This window comes from Phascolarctos cinereus, unplaced genomic scaffold (assembly GCF_003287225.1).
Source record: "Phascolarctos cinereus isolate Bilbo 61053 unplaced genomic scaffold, phaCin_HiC Scaffold_5;HRSCAF=322, whole genome shotgun sequence".
Lineage (NCBI taxonomy): Eukaryota > Metazoa > Chordata > Mammalia > Diprotodontia > Phascolarctidae > Phascolarctos > Phascolarctos cinereus.
The window spans coordinates 167975636-167994539 of record NW_027555958.1 but is presented as its reverse complement, the minus strand read 5'-3'; the positions used below and the strand labels follow the sequence as shown (position 1 = coordinate 167994539).

General features: G+C 38.2%; 1 pseudogene; it reads right to left on the bottom strand.

Annotated features, from left to right (window-relative positions):
• Positions 1 to 1198: 1198 nt before the first annotated feature.
• On the bottom strand, positions 1199 to 17955 carry LOC110216504 (small ribosomal subunit protein eS8 pseudogene; annotated as a pseudogene).
• Between the last annotated feature and the right edge of the window lie 949 nt (positions 17956 to 18904).

Here is an 18904-nt window from a genome sequence, read left to right as displayed (position 1 = left end):
AAGGTCCATTTCCACCACGGGATTATACAAAGTTTTTCAGATAAGTTATTCTTATCTGTAAGTCTTTATCTTTTGCCTTCTGGAAGACTGTATTCCTAGTTCTCCACTCCTCTATAGTGCTGGCGTCTTGGCATTTGAATTCCTTCTGGCTGCTTAGAACTTTGTGTTTTCTTTGACGTGAAGGTTCTGAATTTTGGCTATAGTTTTCATTGTGCATTTCTTAAGAGATGATTTGTAGATTGTTTTGTTTCTACTTTATCCTCTGGTTCTAAGGGATCTGCGTAGTTTTCTTTCATGATTCCTTGAAATATGATGGCTAAGCTCTTTTTTTTTTTGTCATGGCACTCAGGTAGTCCAGTGATCCTCAATTTTTTTCTGCTTGATCTGCTTTTCAGATAACTTATTTTTGCTATGACATACCTCACATTTTCTTCTATTTTTTTTCAGTTCTTTAACCTCATTTTAATAAGTTCTTTTTTGTTTTCTTCTGGAATGATTAACTTCCATTTGATCCATTTAAATTTTCAGATTTGCTGTTGCTTGGACAAAGTTTTATTATTCTTGTGCCAAACTAATAATTTCTTTTTTTTTCCATAGCACTCATTTCTTTTTCTAATTTTCCCTATGTTGTTCTCATTTCATTATAATTTTTCAAAACATTGTTTAAAAACTTAAAGAACATAAAAAAAAACCTCTTGTTTTATCTCTTCCAGGAATTCTATTTGACCTTGTGACCAAGCTATGTTTTTCTTTTGTTGCTGTTGTAAAGTCATGTCAATCATGTCCAACTCTCTATGACCCCATTTAGGGTTTTCTTGGCAAAGATACTGGAGTAGTTTGCCTTGTCCTTCTCCACTTCATTTTACATATGAGGAATTGAGGCAAAAAGGGTTAAGTGACTTGCCCAGGGTCACACAGCTAGCAAGTGTCTGAGGCCAAATTTGAACTCAAGAAGATGAATCTTCCTGATCCCCAGTCCAATCTCTATTCACTGCGCCACCCTAGCTGTCCTTTTCTTTTAGGCTTTGGTTATGCATATTTTGGAGTCATTCTCTCCTTCTGGGTTTATTTCTTGAGAATCTCTGTCATCATAATAGCTTTTTATTATGTAGTTCTTTTTTGTTTCCTAATTCTTTTTTTTAAACAATATGGAAATTTATTCAATTAGAGAATGTCCAAGTTAAAATTTATTTGAACTTTAGGCTTTGATCTTTCTTAGGTAGAATTCAAGCTCTTTGCCCTCGAGCACATAGCAGTCTGGTGAGCCACCCTGGCCTGTCTTCCATGAGATGCAGCTAAAGAGCTTGCCTTGCTGGAACTGTTCCTCCAGAAGTGAGCTGATCTTGGCATTCTTCTTCTGTTCCTCATATTTCTTCTGGATCTTCTTTGACTGCTTTTTATTTAAAATTTCTTCTTCCTCAGGAGTCAGCTTTGCTCTCTTCTTCTGGCCCAAGGGCAGGGCATAGCGGGACTCATACCACTGGTGGCATGGGGTACTATCAATGAGCACAATGCAATTCTTCACCAGTGTCTTGGTTCAGACCAGCTCATTGTTGGGTGCATTGTAGACCACATCAATAATCCTTGTTCTTCAGGTACAGCACCCGGAACCCCAGGAAAAGTTGTCCATGTCCAGCCTCAGTGCCCAGTACTTTTTCTTGCCTCCTCGGACTCGCACAGTGTGAATGTGGTGAGGGCCAGTCTTGGTGTTGGTGGTCAGGTGTCCTAGCTTATACTTGCACTTCTTGTGGTAGGGCTGGCACTTGCCCCCCATCTTGTGGCACTTGCGCCAGTTGTCCCAGGAGATCCATATGGTCGATGTGAGCTGCAAAGAGCTTCCTAATTCTTTCAACCTGCTTCTTGATTTAGGACTTTATGTTACGGATAGGCTCTTTGGAAGGCATGACTGGACTGATTCTACTGCTGATTTCTTGGGAAATTGAGTGTTGAATTATTCCAGGATCTCAGGAACAGCTCAGGTCAAGTACCTGCAATTTTTTAGTGCTCCCAAAATGATTTTTACCTAGGACAAGTCTAGGTCTTTCCTGGTCTGAGTTCTTCATTTCCTGACCTAAATTTGGGTCTGAACAACACTCCTGTTGGCTTGCCCCTGGTTGGAATTCTAGTAGACTACAAGCTGGATTCAGCCACTATTAGCCAGCTGAAATTGCTGATTCAGAATGATGACTCTTCCCTTTGATCTGGGATTCCTGCCTTGGTTATTCTACTGCAGGCTTCAAACTAGTCTGGATAGTAACTGAGACCCTTCTCAGCTCCTGGGGTCAGAAGTACACAATCACTTCTTGCTTCTGAACATGTTCCTTACTGAATACACATCCAAGGACCTGGAGTGTCACCTCTAGGTGTAGGTCTCTTCCTCAGTCAGTCCCTGGATTCATGACTCAGAACTCAGTAGTGAGCAATAGAGATGCAAGTTGTCCTGCACTCTGTACAATATTGGGTTCATATTTGCTGGAACCTCTTTTTTCCTTAGTCTTTCCCTATACTAGAATTCTCCACATTCACTGCTGTTCAGTATTCCGAGACATGTCTATCTGTTTCCCTACATTGACCTGGACTATAAAAATGACTCACTGTTATTTTGCCTTGGATTTTTCAATCAGGACTTGGTCTAGGTCATTTTTTAGATGCTTGTAAATGTGTGACCCTATTTATTTTGAATAAGGCATGCTTACCCAGAGCGATATTCAATCATGTATGTTATCCCATAAGTTTCAGTGATGTCTTTGAAGTAAACTTTGACTCATTATGATAGGACTACATGAGAGCTAGGTGGACCAGGGTACGTACCTGTATGGCTATTGATGAGTATGAGATGAAGGCCTGTGCCCTCACACAACCCCTTCTCCAGGAGCTGATGAATAAATGGCAGAGGTATATTACAATTGCACGTCCTCTCATCCACACAGACCAAGAGGTAACAACAAGAAATAGTGATGTAGGCTTTCAAGCACAGGGCCTCAAGAGCAAACATAGCCAATAACCCAATCTCACAGCTTGGAGAGTTATAAATTTCCTGGACAAATGCTGAATTCCCACAGAGTTCCCAGACCTAACCTTCTAGAGAGGAAAGGGAGAGTACTTGGACTGAGCCAACCTCTTGGAGAAAAGATGATTAAGCGTGTGGTCCCAGAACTGGAGGAACAGCATGGCAGAACCATGATATGTAGGATGAAAAAAACTGACTTTACTCTCCTAATAATGCTATAAAATTATTTTCAAACCTCAAAGCATGATATGAAATTCAGTTATTATGTTTTTTTTTTCTCACTGGCATATGGAACTTCAGGTGAAGAAATTTCCTCAACAAATCCAAATCAGCACCTGCTCTGAAAATTAATGAGTTAGTAAAGACACTGAGAGATTAAGTAACTTACCCAGAGTCATAAAGTCAGTAAATGTCAGAGGGAGGACTTGAAAACTGATTTTCCTGGCTCTAATGCCCATTCTCTGTCCATTATTTCATGTTGCCTTTTGTTATTATTACCGTGAGTTACTTAGTGCAGATCTTATGGAAGTATTCCTTCCCTAAACAAACCACATATATTTCCTCCTGGGGACAGTCAAAATCTTCATTATCAACTCCACTATAAAGCTAGAGGTCTACATGTATCACTGGAGAAGAAGATAGGATGAACCAAAATGTGAATGATTGACTCTAACAATCTAAGTTTAGTGTTTTTGTTTGTTTTTCCCCTTCTGAGGGGAATCAAAATTTTTAGGTAGTGCTATAAGGCTAGATGCTTTTATAAGTCCTTAGAGTGAAAGGTGGGATTCACTAGAAAGGGAAAAATCATAGGATGGTTTTACAGGCTATTATGAGTCCCTTTTTTATTATATTGTTTCCATGGAGTAAAATAAAGGCTTCCCTGTATTCAGTATGTGGTACCTTAAGTGTTTGCACAGGAATTTGGAGCTCTTTTGCTCTGGATACCTAGATATAAGCTATATTCTTAGGTTCCCAGAAGAATCTAGGAATTGGGCAGAAATAAGCCAAAGAAATATGATTTGGGCCTACAACTTCCAAAACCAGAATAGTATGTACAAATCCAAAGTTTAAGATGCTAGGATATAGATTACTTACCCTCATTGGGACCTGGGATAATTTCTATACTTTGGGGTAAGGGAAATGACCAGATTTTTAAAAATCTTTTAGATGCTGACTTGAAAGTATGGTTCCAAGGAGGCAAGTAGACACTAGAGCTCCCCAGGCAAGTCATGTAACTGGGAGAGTAAGGGTGAGGATATGCATCACAGTAGGGCTAGTGGAGCCCAGAAAATATTCTGAAGTGGTCTCATGTGCTTCTAAATGAACATGCTATCTATATGGATATCTATACAAATATGATATGTATGTGAATAGGTATATTGATTTGAACAAGTTTAATATTGGTTCTTGAGACCAGAGTATTACAGCCATCTTTATTGACCGTGCAAGACAGAAGAGAATCCAGTTTGCATAATCCTCTAAAATTATCAACCCAAAGTAACATTTCTTACCCCTCCTTTCCTCCTTGTTCTCCCTCACTTCTCTGGGAATAAAAGAAATAGCATCATTCATTCAGATATGCATAGACACTGCCCTCCAACCAATGACCAGCTGGTGAGAGGAAATAAAGAGAAGGTAAATAATTTCAATGATCTGAGCTCAGAATGATTCATGTTCAATACAGAAAACTGAAGTGGAGACTTGGCATGCAGTGCATATTTCCAGTTATTCTGTTATTGTATTTTGTATTATTGTGTTTTGGGAGATATCCTGCTGAACTGTATTGCTATTTAACTATTAGTGTCTCATTATGTCCCCAAAGGTATACTACCATCATAGTGAATCCCAATAAAGCCAACAGCCTCATAAGATCTATAATGAGGGGACAGCTAGGTGGCGCAGTGGATAGAACTCTGGCCTTTGGAGTCAAGAGGATCTGAGTTCATATCCAGCCTCAGACACTTGATACTTACTAGCTGTGTGACCCTGGGCAAGTCACTTAATCCCAATTGCCTCACCAAAAAAAAAAATCTATAATGAGATCCAGTGAAGGAGGCTTCCTAGACCATGTAATCCATGGATCCATGAATCAATGGATCCATTAATTGATCAGACTTCGAGGGAAAGATAGAGGTTACACAATGGCTAGAGTTATCTTGTATGACTTGCCTTAAATTCCATTGAAATTTACTGAGGTTAGAGAGGCATATTGAAGGTGACAATTTATGTCTTTAATCAGCAATCATAAGATTATTTAATTCCTGCTTTGGTTGTGATATATGAGTCTAGGATTCATGAATTGGAGAACAAAGGGTGGGTACTTAAGTCTCTGCTATCTGAAGACAGAGCTAGAGGTGTTGGGAAATCAACAAATACTTATTGATTACTTCTTATGTACCTTACATGTGAGGCACTCTGGGGAATAAAAACTGATGTTTTTGTGTCGATGCTAGTAAGAAACAAAAAATGAGTAAACTCTCTTAAGTGTACTTTATTACTATGGTAACTGTATAGCAAATCATAGCATCAACTACAGAACTCCAAAAGGTTCTAACTAAGGAAACAAAACAAAAAATCATGGTGCCACAGCCCAAAAATAACTTGTGCTGTCCACATCCAATAGAGCTCACCTGTTTAGAAAGTACTATTTACAACAAATACCACCATTCACAGAATAGGATCTTTTCCTTCATATACGCTACATGACCTTGAACATTACAAGTGTAAACTAGAGAGAATCAGGGGTTCTCTTAGACTACCAAGATGCTTGATACATCTTAGGAGATTTCGTGCTTGTAACATTTATATTTTCAAATGAAGTTAGGAATTTGATTGTAGGCAGATTGTAAAGTCACTGAGGGAAGGGGCATTTTCTTCCTTTGTGTCTTCCACTAAGATGGAAGTCTAGCAGAACACTGGGTATATAGCTGTTACTCAACAAATACCTGTTTCTTTAATTTATGCCATCAACTCAGAAAACAATTCCACAAGCTCGTTATTGATTTACAGTTGAGACAAAAGCCAGGAGAACAAAAGCTCTAGACTGAGTGGTTTCTAGACAGCTTGGTTTACCAGCACAACTGAGTTGAAAATTATATAGTGTTGGTCTTCAAGACACTTGAAACAAATAGAAATCAAGACACCATAAAATTTTAATAGGTTGTTGTTGATAAAAAAAAAACAATAAAGAATGCAGAGCAATGATCCCTCAATGCGCCTTTCACTAAATAACATGAGTTATAGCAACTTACAGAACAAGAATCCTTTGCATTTGCACTTACATAGAAGTACATATTTATGAGCAAGCCAGGAAATGAGCCATCTCATATTAGAGAAACAAAACACAATTCATATTGTCCCCTCCCCCCTTCCCCCAATCCACAAAAACATATTAAAGGGTTCACCTTGAAACTTTGGTATATAAACAATACTCTTGTTAATTACGATAGTTTCTGGGAATAACATGAAACTGAAAAGTTTTCTTATATAAACTAAAGATTACACATTTTGATACTTTCTAGGCTTTATATGTTAGTCTCACTTTCTAAGTTTTATATTCTGCTCAAACCACCTTCAGGATTCTGGCTTGGGGCATGCCCAATATTTGACATATATCAAGTATCACTTCTCTGTGTACAATAATAACTTTAAATGACAACTTGCTTTAGAGGAACTCTAAGCACTTTACTTCTATTTCTTTGTTCCTTCTATGACTTTGAGGTAATTAGAGGAATTCAGACATACATTTGGGCTTATACTGTGAGCCAGTGTCAAAGGCATGAACTGCCTGTTAGAAAGCCTGGCTCTGTTGCTCCTGCCCATTCTGTAACCTGGAGCAAATCACTGAGCCTCCTTTATTAAATGGGGATAATAATACACATCCTACCTATTTCACAGAATGGTTGAAGAGCAGCATCATATACTCAAGTGTTCTCAGAAAGGTTTGCTGCCATCCATTCTAAGGTATTAATTCTTCTTGCCATTCTTTCCTTCCTATCCCATTTTTATTCCTTGTTTCATTTCTTCTCTCATATTCCTTATGTAGGCAGTAGGAGAAGGAAAAGGGTAGGGAGTGAGCATTTATATAGTGTCTACTATGTGCCAGGCACCTTGCTAAATGTTTTATGAATATTATCTCATTTGATTCTTTATTATCCAAAATAGAAATTAAGTGACTTGCCCAGCATCACACAGCTCTTGAGTGTCTGAGGTCATATTTGAACTCAGGTCTTCTTGACTCCAGGCCCAGTGCTCTAGGCACTGTTGGACTTTTTTTTTGGAGTTGTTGGGTTTTTTGTTTGCTTTTGGTTTTGCATCTAGGTGGCACAGTGGATAATAACCTCACCTACCTCCTAGGGTTGTTGTGAGGATCAAATAAGATTTAATTAATAATCATGCGATGCTTAGCACAGTGCCCAGCACGTAGTAAGTGCTATTAAAATGATAGCTATTATCATATCCTTTTATATTTACCCCTTAGGTATCTCTTAGTTAAAAGCATTTCTTCATTATTTTCAATGTCTTCTTCTATTTACTCATACCCCCAATATCAGTTTCTGGGCTAGGGGTTTAAGCCTGGGGCAAAGTTTACTCCAATACTTCTGAGTGTCCTGCTTTATCCGGATTTTATGGTCTTGTCTCCTACTGTGGTTTAAGCCAAAGATGCTTGGATCCTGGGTTAGGCTGGTGCTACCTAAAAGCTTCTCTGGGCCTGGGTCTTGAAGCAGACAGGGCTCTGGAGTTTTGCTGCCTTGAGCACTGCTTGAGGCTTGTCTCATAATGTGAGATTGGGCTGCTTTGAGCTACATCTTCCACTTGCCCTAATTTGTTGCCCTCTGGGGTTACTGCATGAATGTAATCGTCTTTTGGTATAGCCCAGGACAGAGTTTATACTTGATTCTCTTTGGTTTTATCTGAGTACTTTCTTGCATTTTTAGAACTTTACTGCAGGTATTTGTGGGTATCTGAGATCCTGTACTTTTCACAATCCTCCTTGCATGAAATATTCTTACTCAAGAATCAGGAAGACTGAGGTTCAAATCTTTACACATATTTGTGTGTGTGTTACCCGAGGCAAGTCACTTAACCCGTCTTGGCCTCAGTTTCTTCATATGTAAAATGGGGGAGCAATAATAGCATCTACTTCACAGGGCTGTTATAATGATCAAATTAAAAAATATGTGAAGTGAACCTTGTATTGTTATACACATGTGTTATTCCTCACTTTTACTATATAACTAGCCAATTTCCTTTTCTACTCAGTCATTCCAATAAACATTTATTAAATCTTACTATATGCCAGGCACATAGGAGCAGCTGGATGGCTCAGTAAATAGAGCTTGACCTGGAATCTAGAAGACCTAAGTTCAAATCTGCTCTCAGACACTTACTAGCTATGTGACCTTGGATAAGTCACTTAATCTCTGTTTGCCTAGGATGCAGCTAGATGGTTCAGTGAATAGAATGCTAGACCTGGAGTCAGGAAGACATGCATTCAAATTTGGCCTTAGACACTTGCTAGCTGTGTAACCTTGGGCAATTCACTTAACCTCCATTGGAGAAGGAAGTGACAAATCACTCCAATATATGTAGCAGGAAAACCTCATGGAGAGTATGGTCCACAGGGTCATGAAGTGCCAGACACAATTGAAAAACAAATATGCTGGGCACTGAGCTAAGCTCTGTGGATAAAAAAAAAAATGAAAATAAAAAGGCAATTAACAGAGTTCCCACTATAATGGGGGAGACAACAGGCCAACAAATATGTATAAACAAGACATATATAGGATAAAGAGGAAATAATTAACAGAGGGAATGAAGTAAGAGAAGTTGGGAAAGGTTTCCTGTAAAAGTTAGAATTTTAGTTGAGACTGAAAGGAAACCAGAGAAGCCAGTAGGTAGAGATGAGAAGAGAGTGCATTCCAGGTATGGGGGAACAGCCAGAGAAAATTCCTAGAACCAAGAAGTGGGAGCATATTGTCTGTGGAATATCAAAGAATCCAATGCCACTAGAATGAAGAGCACATAGTAGGGATTACAGCATAAGAATGTTAGAAAGTGGGACAGTGGGCTAGGTTATGAAGGGCTTTGAATGCCAGAGAATTATGTATTTGATCCTGGAAGTAATAGGGAGCCACTGAAGTTTATTGAGTAGGGAGTAACATGATCAGACCTATACTTATGAAAACCACTTTGAATGGAGGATGGTTTGGGGGATGCCAAAAGACTTGAAGAATGCAGACTCACCAGGGGACTTTTGCACCCATCAAAATATAAGGTAATGAGGGTCTGCACCAAGGTGGTAGCAGTATCAAAGAGAGAAAGTATTACAAAGAGAGGTTGCAAAGGTGAGATTGACAGTCCTTGGCAACATATTGGATATGGGGGGGCGGTAAAGATAGTGAGGAATTGAAGATAACATCTAGGTAATGAGCCTGAGGGACTGGGAGTCCCCTACAATAATAGGGGAAGAAGGGGGTGGGGAGGGTTTAGATGAATTCTGTGTTAGACATGTTGAGTTTAAGATGTCAACTGGACATCCCTTTTGAGATATCTGAAAAGCAGTTAGAGATATGAGATTGGAGATCAGCAGAGAGGTTGGACAGGATGGGGATTTGAGAATCATCACCACAGAGATGGTAATCCATAGGATTTGAGGAGGTCACCAAGTGAAGAGAAGATACCAAGAGAGAGAAAAGAAGAGGACCTAGGACAGAGTCCTGTGGGCTGCCCATCACCTGGATGGAGATCCAGCAAAGGAGACTTAAAAGGAGCTATAAGATAGATAGGGGGAGAACCAGGAGAAAGTGGTGTCCCAAAGACCTAAAGAGGATAGCTCAACAGGGTTTTTGAGGATGAAGGAGACATGTTTATGTTTTGGGGCAGCAGAGTATATCATATATAGCCAGTATACAGGGAGAGATTGAAGATAAGTGAGAGTTGGGATAACTGAGGGTATAATTTGTAGGAGGAGATGGAAAGGAATGAGATTCCTTGTGAAGGTAGAAGGGGTTTGCTTTGGGAAGTATTAAGGCCATTGCTTCATAAGACATAGGAGTGAAGCAGTAAATAGTGGCAAAAATCATCTTGGTGATATGAAATGAGGAAGAGGGGAAAAGAAGCTAATGGCAAATGACCACAATTTTTTCGACAAAATATCAGACAAGGTTCTCAGCTGAGAGGGTGGGGGGAGGGGAGCCATGGGAGGTATAAGGAGGGATAAAAAAATTTGGAAGAGCTGCTATGAAGAGTGGGATAGTGAGTTGATAAGAGAGGTGTAGAAAGATTGCCTAGCAGCAGTAGAGCCTAGTTGAGGTTTTGTAACATATATTTGCAGTGAGCCCAGTCAGAAGAACAGTTGTGTGATTTTTTCCACCTTTGTTTAGCAACATGGGTGTAGGAGTATAGGAAGCAGATGGTGTGAATGATCCACAGCCAAGTCTTGGCAGGGTATAATTGGCAAAATGATAAGGGGGACAAAGACTCAAGAGAAGAGAACACTATAAAGTTGGACTCATTCTCCAAGGAGTCAAAATGGGAAAAGAGGAGAGAGGGACTAGTTCAGAGGCAATGGTTTGGGAGAGAACTGAAGAGTCAAGAGACTGGGGTAGGGTTTGGTGAGGGAAGGCAGAAGGAGAGGTAGAAAACCGACAGATTGTGATCAGATTAGAAGATGCTGAAATTCTTGAAGATAGAGATGATGTATTTAATTATGCACAATGGCAAGAACAAGAGCATAGTCGTCTTTGTGTTTGGAGGAGTCAGTCATGAGCAATGAGTACATTAAGGTGTTTGAGGGACATCACACATTTCCCAGTCACTATCCCTTACAATATCAGTCACAGGTAAATCGTTGCTAGCAATATGCTATGGCCTACGTGTGCACACCATGAATCTCAGTCTGTCCTTCTGAACTGATTACACATTCTTCCTTTCAAGTCCCAGCCAATGATGCCTATTTTTATTTCTCATGAATGACATTTCATTATCTACTTGTGTGCCTTTGCAAAATCTGTTCCTTAGGAAGACCTTCCTTGATTTCCTTACTTAATATGACACTCTACATGAATTTTTATTTGCTGTACACATATGTTATCTTTTAACATGTTATATGCCTTCAACAGAACACCAGTTTGAGAGCAGGTACTGCCTTGCTTTTCTATTTATATGCATAGCACTCAGCACAATGCCTGTAACGCAATAGACGTGATAAATACTTATTGATTCTACTTGATTGGGTGATCTATAATTAATCACATGCCATTATCAAAAGATATATAATTACTAAGATAGATACGTATTGTATGTGTGTGTGTGTGTGTGTGTGTGTGTGTGTATATATTACTATTATTTCTCCTTATGTTATCTTTTATTCCAGAAACTAATTTTTTAAGAGATTGGGTCTCCCTAAATGATTTAGGCTTGAAGTGAAGTGGCCATTCATAGGCTCAATAGCACTGTTGATTAGCATGGGAGCATTGATCTGTTCCACTTCATGACAAGGGCCATGAACTGTGTTGATTCACCTACTCCTTAGCCAGGCTGGTGTTCCTCTGCTTTTAGGGATCACGATATCATCGCTCCACCTAGTATGAATACCCAATGGCTTAGAAGTTCAGAACTCCTGAGTTCAAGAGATCTACCAGTTTTAGCCACCCCAGTAGCAGAGATTACAAGCATGTGCTACCACATCTGGACCAGGAACTAATATTCATCAAGGTGCCACTAAGAGTCAGAAATGTGGCACTAGAACACTCCTGTATCAGGGAAATGAGCAGCATCTCAGGCCACATGCTGATAAAATTCCCTACAAATATTGCAGAGAAAAGTCAAAAGAACTTCAAAGGAAGTATCCCTTATCCTTTAATCCATTATCAAGGATCTTTAAGACACTCTAGTTTTATTCCAGGAAAGATTACAAACCCAGGCAAATTTGTACAGAGAAAACTCTAACACCATCTTGAACGTTATCATTTTTATGAAGCAAGATTAATTGCATCTGGCAAGCTATCTCCTGTCCACTCAATTCTCCATTGCCGTAGTCTCTCTGTTTATTTTGTGCATTCATCAAAATCTTTCTCAAGAGGTGGGTAACTTATAATCTCTGAAAAATCAGAGAGATCCAAATTCCAAAAGGAGGGGGCCCTCCTAGAGAGTTTACCATTCCCTATCCACATGGATGAAAGATCAGGACTGTGAGATACTACTTGATACCTAGGAATAAATCATTTAATCAAAACAGTGTTGCTAGGACAGGTTCATCCATTGCCCCAAATAAGCAAACTGTTCCCCTCTTGTCAATGCATTTTCTTATGGAGGGAAAAAAAACCCTATGAAATACACACAATTTGATACAAATACAATGAGTCATATTGCTGTACTCAAAAGAGCAGCTTTGAAATGGGTCTCCCTTTTATCTCAAGAGTCAGGCTTTCAGAAATGGCTTATATTCCTTCTAATCAAGACATGCAAGCAATTGAAGAAAAATAAATTTAAAATACCAAACATAAAATTACTGACTTTGGGAGAAACATCTTCTTGTTATGTTATATCATTTAATGAGATCAAGCACAACAGGGAATATTTCCTAGCAAACATAATTAGTAGGCAACAAACTGCTAAATGGAATGCCACACTGCATTCCATATCTCTGCTCCTGGGCACAGAATAGAATTGCTGACTCAGGAACTAGTGGTATTTTCAACTTGGCCAAGTGCCTGAGTGAAGAGTGTCATCTATGCATGTTGTTTTTTCCCTTTTAAAAATAATATAAAAGCCAAGATGGCAGAGTCAAGACATGGACTCACCTGAGCATTTCCAAATTCCCCTCTAACCACATTAAAATAACATCTCAAAATGAATTCTGGAGTGACAGAACCAACAAAAGAACGGGGTGAAACAATTTTCTAGCCCAAGACAACTTAGAAGGTCAGCAGGAAAGGTATGTCTCACTGGGGTAAAAGTGGAGTGCAGTTCAGAGCAGGCAGCAGCACAGGCCACACCCCAGCAAACCAGCAGCAAACCTTGGAGGCAACTGAATCAGGGGCAGCTTATGGAGTCCTCAGCCCACAAACAGTAAGGGGTTTGGAAAACTAGTCAGGAGATTACAAGAGACTTTTTGCTAGACATGGGTGTAGGATTCTATTGCTTTGCTCATGTGTAGTTCTGGGTCACAGTAACAAGGCAAGGAGGAGAACTAGGAGAAGCAGGGACCCTAGTCAAAGGTCCAGGATGGAAAAGAGTACAGACCACAGTGCAGGCCAAAAGAGAATTGACCACATCTCTCCTTAGATCATGCCACCTTAGAAAAACTGACTTCCAGAACTAGTTCTGAACACAGCAACACAAAAACCTGAAGCTTGGGAAAATAGCCCCTCTACCCCAGGAGCAGAGACCAACTTTAACATAAAGTTAAAAGCAAGTAAAAAGGCTGCAAAAAATGAGCAAACAACAAAGAAAGAACCTGACCATAGAAAGTTACTATGGTGATAGTGAAGACCAAAACACAAACTCAGAAGAAGACAATAAGACCAAAGTGGCTACATGCAAAGCCTCAAAGAAAAATGTGAATTGGTTTCAGGCCATGGAATAGCTGAAAAAGGATTTTAAAAATCAAGTAAGAGAGACTGAGAAAAAATAGGGAAAAGAAATTAAAATAATTCAAGAAAGAATCAATAACTTGGTAAAGGAAGCACAAAAAAATGAAAAAATAACACTTTAAAAAAAACAATAGGCCAAATATTAAAAAGGCACAACAAACTACTGAAGAGAAGAATTCCTTAAAGGAAAAAGATACAAAACTTAACTGAAGAAAAGAATTCCTTAAAAAGTAGAATTGGTCAAATGGAAAAAGAGATACAAAAGCTCACTGAAGAAAATAATTCCTTAAAAAGTAGAATTGAGCAAGTAGAAACTAATAACTCCATGAGATATTAAGAAACAATAAAATGAAGTCAAAAGAATTAAAAAATAAGAAAATATAAAATATCTCATGGGAAAAACTACTGACCTGGAAAATATATTGAGGAGGGATAATTTAAGAATTACTGAACTACCTAAAAGCTATGATAAAAACAGAGCTTAGATATCATATTTCAATAAAATACCAGGGAAAACTGCTTTGACATCCTAGAACCACAGGATAATATAGAAATTGAAAGAATCCACCAACCACTTTCTGAAAGAGATCGCAAAATGAAAACTCCCAGAAACACTGTAGCCAAATTCCAGAATTCCCAGATCAGGTAGAAAATATTGCAAGCATCCAGAAAGAAAAAATTCAAATATCATGTAGTAACAGAATAACACATGATTTATTCCAGAGGACAAAGGAACTAAGATTACAACCAAGAATCACCTTACCAGCAAAACCAAGGGGGAAAATGGATATTTAATGAAATTGAGGACTTTCAAGCATTCCTGATGAAAACACCAGAGCTAAATAATAATAGAATAGAATAAAAAGAGTATGTAAATAAATATTCTAAATAAATAGAAAATCTGATATTTAAACATAAGATACAAGAGAAGCATAAAAAGGTAAACATGAAAGAAATCATACTTTTTACATCTTACATGGGAAGATGGTACTTGCAACTCCTAAAAATGTTTTCTTTATTAGAGCAGTTAGAAGAAGTATACACAAACAGGGGGCATTTGTCCAAAATTACTTATAGCAGTTATTTTTATGGCAGCAAAGAATTAGAAATTGAAGGGATACCCATCAATTTGGGAATGGTTGAACAAGTTGTGTTATATAATTTACATGGAATACTCTTGCGCTATAAGAAATGATGATAAGTATGGTTTCAGAAAAACCTGGAAAGACTTACATGAACTGATTCAGAGTGAGGTGATCAGAACTGTGAGAATATTGAACACAGTAACAGCGATATTGTACAATGATCAACAGTGAATGACTTAGCTATTCTGAATAATACAATGATCTGACAATTCCAAAGGACTCATGATGAAAACTACTATTCACCTCCAGAGAAAGAACTGATAGAGTCTGAGTGCAGATCAAAACATACAATTTTTCACTTTTTTCATATTTTGGTCTGTTTTCTTTCATAATATGACTAATATGGAAATCTGTTTTCCATAATTTTACATATATAACCTATATCAAATTGCTTTGGATGGACTCAGGGGAGGGAGGAAGAGAATTTGGAGCTCAAAATTGTAATTAAAAAAGGAATGTTAAAAATTGTTTATACATGTAATTAAAATTATTCAAAATAATACTCTTCTCAGTAATTTTTTACTATGGAAAACAGTAATTTTTTCATAAAAATGTTATTTGTTAAAAATAATAATAATGTAGCTTTTATTTTAATATGATCTTTGTTTCTGAATATACCTTTCTTCTTTCCCCACCCCAGGGACCATCCTTGTTATAGCCTTGTTGCAAATAATAAAAAAGAAAGAGGTAGAAAAACAATTTAGCAAAATATTTTTGTTCCTGAAGCCAAGCTTGGTCACTTGTTCATTCTTATTAAAGAGCACTTTCTCTCTCTCTCCCTCTCTCTCTCTCTCTCTCTCTCTCTCTCTCTCTCTCTCTCTCTTTGTCCTTCCATTTACATTGTTGTAGTGACTGTTGATACTGTTGTCCTGATTCTGCTTATTTGACTATATATAAATTCATATAAAGAATCCCATGGTTCTCTGAATTCTTCACATTTAAATTTCTAACTGCAGAGTACTATTCCATTACATTCCTCTACCACAATGTGTTTATCCATTCTCTAATCAATAGCCATCTACTTTTTCTCCATTTCTTTGCTACCACAAAAAGCTCTGAATTCACTTTTCTTTTTTTAAACAAATTTTATTGACCTTTTTAATATCATTTAAATTTCTACTGTTAACCTACACCACCACTCCACAAACAAAGAATATTTTAAAAGTAAAAAAAGGAAAAAAGAAAAGAAAACAAATCATCAAAACCAATAAATACTTTGAAAAAGTCTGAAAATATATGTAACATTCCATACCCGTGGACCTTCCACACCTGCGAAGGACTAGGAAAAGATGTCTTCTCAGATCTCTTCTTGGGGCTTTGGGCTTCATCTTTGTAAGTTTTTAACTTTGAAACATTTGTATTCAGAAGTTTTGTGGTAGTGGTTCTTTCTGTTAACGTTGTAGTTACTGTTATAGTCTCATTTTAGTTAATATACATATATACATACATATACGTATATATATATATATATATATATATATTTGTATGTATGTGTGTGTATGTACAGATACACATATGTGTGTGTGTATATGTGTGTATATATATATGTATATATTGTATAATGCATACAATATATATATGTATATATTGTATAATGCATACACACACGCATGCATACATATGGTTTTTTTAAGAGGTAACTAGGGTGCCAAGCAGATAGACCACTGGGTCTGGAGTCAGTAAGACCTGAATTCAAATCCTGACTGGACATTTATTAGCTGTGTGACCCTGGGGCAAGTCACTTAACCCTGTTAGCATTAATTCACTGGAGAAGGAAATGGCAACCAACTCCAGGATCTTTGCCAAGAAAAATCTCATGGACAGTGTGGTCCACAGGATCATGAAGACTCAGACATAACTGAACTACAATTTTTTTTGGCTCTTCATCAGAGTATTTAAGCTTTTCCATACTTCCCTATATCCTAATATTTCTTTTTAAGCATCTGCTTTTTTTCCAGTTCTTTTCAACTGCAAAAAGTTGCTGCTGTACATATTTTGGTGTATGTGAGGACTTTTTTTTTTAATCAGTTACGTCCTTGGTGAATATACCTCCTAGTAGAATGTCTGGACTAAAGAGTAAGGGCATTTTAGTCATTTTATTTCTGCATCCATTTTCTAAAGTACACATTCAGCTTAGGTCTATGCTGCAGAAACATCTATAAAATGATAATCAAATGACATCTGACTAAAGAATTCATCCAAACTCTGCAGCTCATTTGTCTGATCATGCCACTATCAGCAGAACCATACGTGTCACACTAAGACAAATCCTGGAAAATCATCCTCAGTTTCAGTTCAATCAAATTCAAATTCATTTATGAAATTGAGCCTTTTATATTTCACCATATAGACTTCAAAATGTGCTAGAGACTAGAAGGAATATGGGAGAATTATGTAACTAGGCTCTTTCTTTGAAAATGTTCACAATATTTGGGGAGAGATAAAACATTCGGACATGAAACAAGTAGAAAAAATGTAGGTAGATAACATAAATCAAATGCAAATTGAAGATAATCAAGTACTAAAATGTAAAGACAGCTAGGTGGCACAGTGGGTAGAGCACTGGACCTGGAGTCAGAAAGACTGGAGTTCAAATCCAGCCTTAGGCAATTACTAGCTGTGTGATCCTGGGCAGATCATTTAACTGCTGTCTGCCTGTTTTCTCAACTCTAGCACTTATCTCCTAGAGTTGTTGTGGGGATTAAATTACATAATATTTGTAAGGTGTCTAGCACAGTGACTGGCAGAGAATGGGAACTTAATAAATACTTTTTTATCCTTTCCTTTCCTATATACCCTGAGGACAAAGATAGAAATGTTAGTTGACAATGTACCAAGATATTCACAGCAACAATTTTTGCAACATCAAAACAATTGGAAATAAAATGGAAGCCCACTGATTGGGCAATAGATGAAGATACTTTGGCATATGAATGCAATGGAATATTATTATGCTATAAGAAATGAAAAATATGAGCGGCTAGGAGAAACATGGGAACACTTGTACAAACTGATGCTGAGTCAAGTAAATAGGACCAGGAAAATAAGGCATGATTCAGTGAAATAGTGAAGGAGTTTCTTCCCTTCCTACCTCATATACCAGGCAAGTTCATCCCCCACTCGTTCTCACCTTTGGCAGCAGCAGCCTCGTACTAGAGGTACACTTCCTTCTCTTGGCAGCTAGACCCTCCACTACGGCCATCTCCAGTCATCCTGATCTATACCTGACCACAGGAACCACATGGCTCTGGAGGAGAAAGTGAGGCTGGTGATTTTGCACAGCCCTCTCTCACTTAAATCCAATTCACTTGCATATCATGGCATCGTCTCCCTGATGACATGGCATCACCTCCCTGATGTCATGGTCTTCTTTGAGAATGAAAGACAAGGGCAGGTAGGTGGTGTAGTGGGCCTGGAGTCAGGAGGACCTGAGTTCAAGTCTGATCTCAGACACATAAAGCTTCCTAGCTATGTGACTCTGGGCAAGTCACTTAACCCCAATTGCCTCACACACACACCCCCACACACAAAAAGACAGAGAGAGAGAGAGAGAGAGAGAGAGAGAGAGAGAGAGAGAGAGAGAGAGAGAGAGAGAATGAAGGACAAACAACAACCTTTGTGAATAGTAGGTGCTGACTCACTGGGGACCCAACTGAACTGGCTAGTTGGGCAACACAGCTCTTTCTTTCTTTTTTTTTCTTTTTCTTTCTTTCTTCCTTTCCTATAGGTGGTCTGCCCAAAGGAATGTAAATTTAGATCACTGAAACCTTGCAAGATATCTTGGGTTTACCAGGATATATTTCTTTGAAGATGATGCCTTAAACCCAAATCACTCTGGCTCTCATGATTGGCCCACAATGGGGCCCAGTCCAAGCCCCATTTGGTCACTGTTTGGGCCCTCATTGGTTTAGAGTTGAATGTAAATAGCAATTGTTTCTGTTTTGGCCAGAAACCCTGAGGGTCTTTCCCTCCCAGCTTGATTTTTTCTTTTTAACTAGATAAAAGAGGCCATTCTTTGACTCATTTCTTACCTAGTTTTAATCACTGAATGGGCATTGCCTCAGTCAAAATGAGACCTGTTAAAGACCTTAGCTTAAAAAGGCCACCAAGGTCTCTCACTGCATCCAAGACCATCTTCCGTTATCCTGATT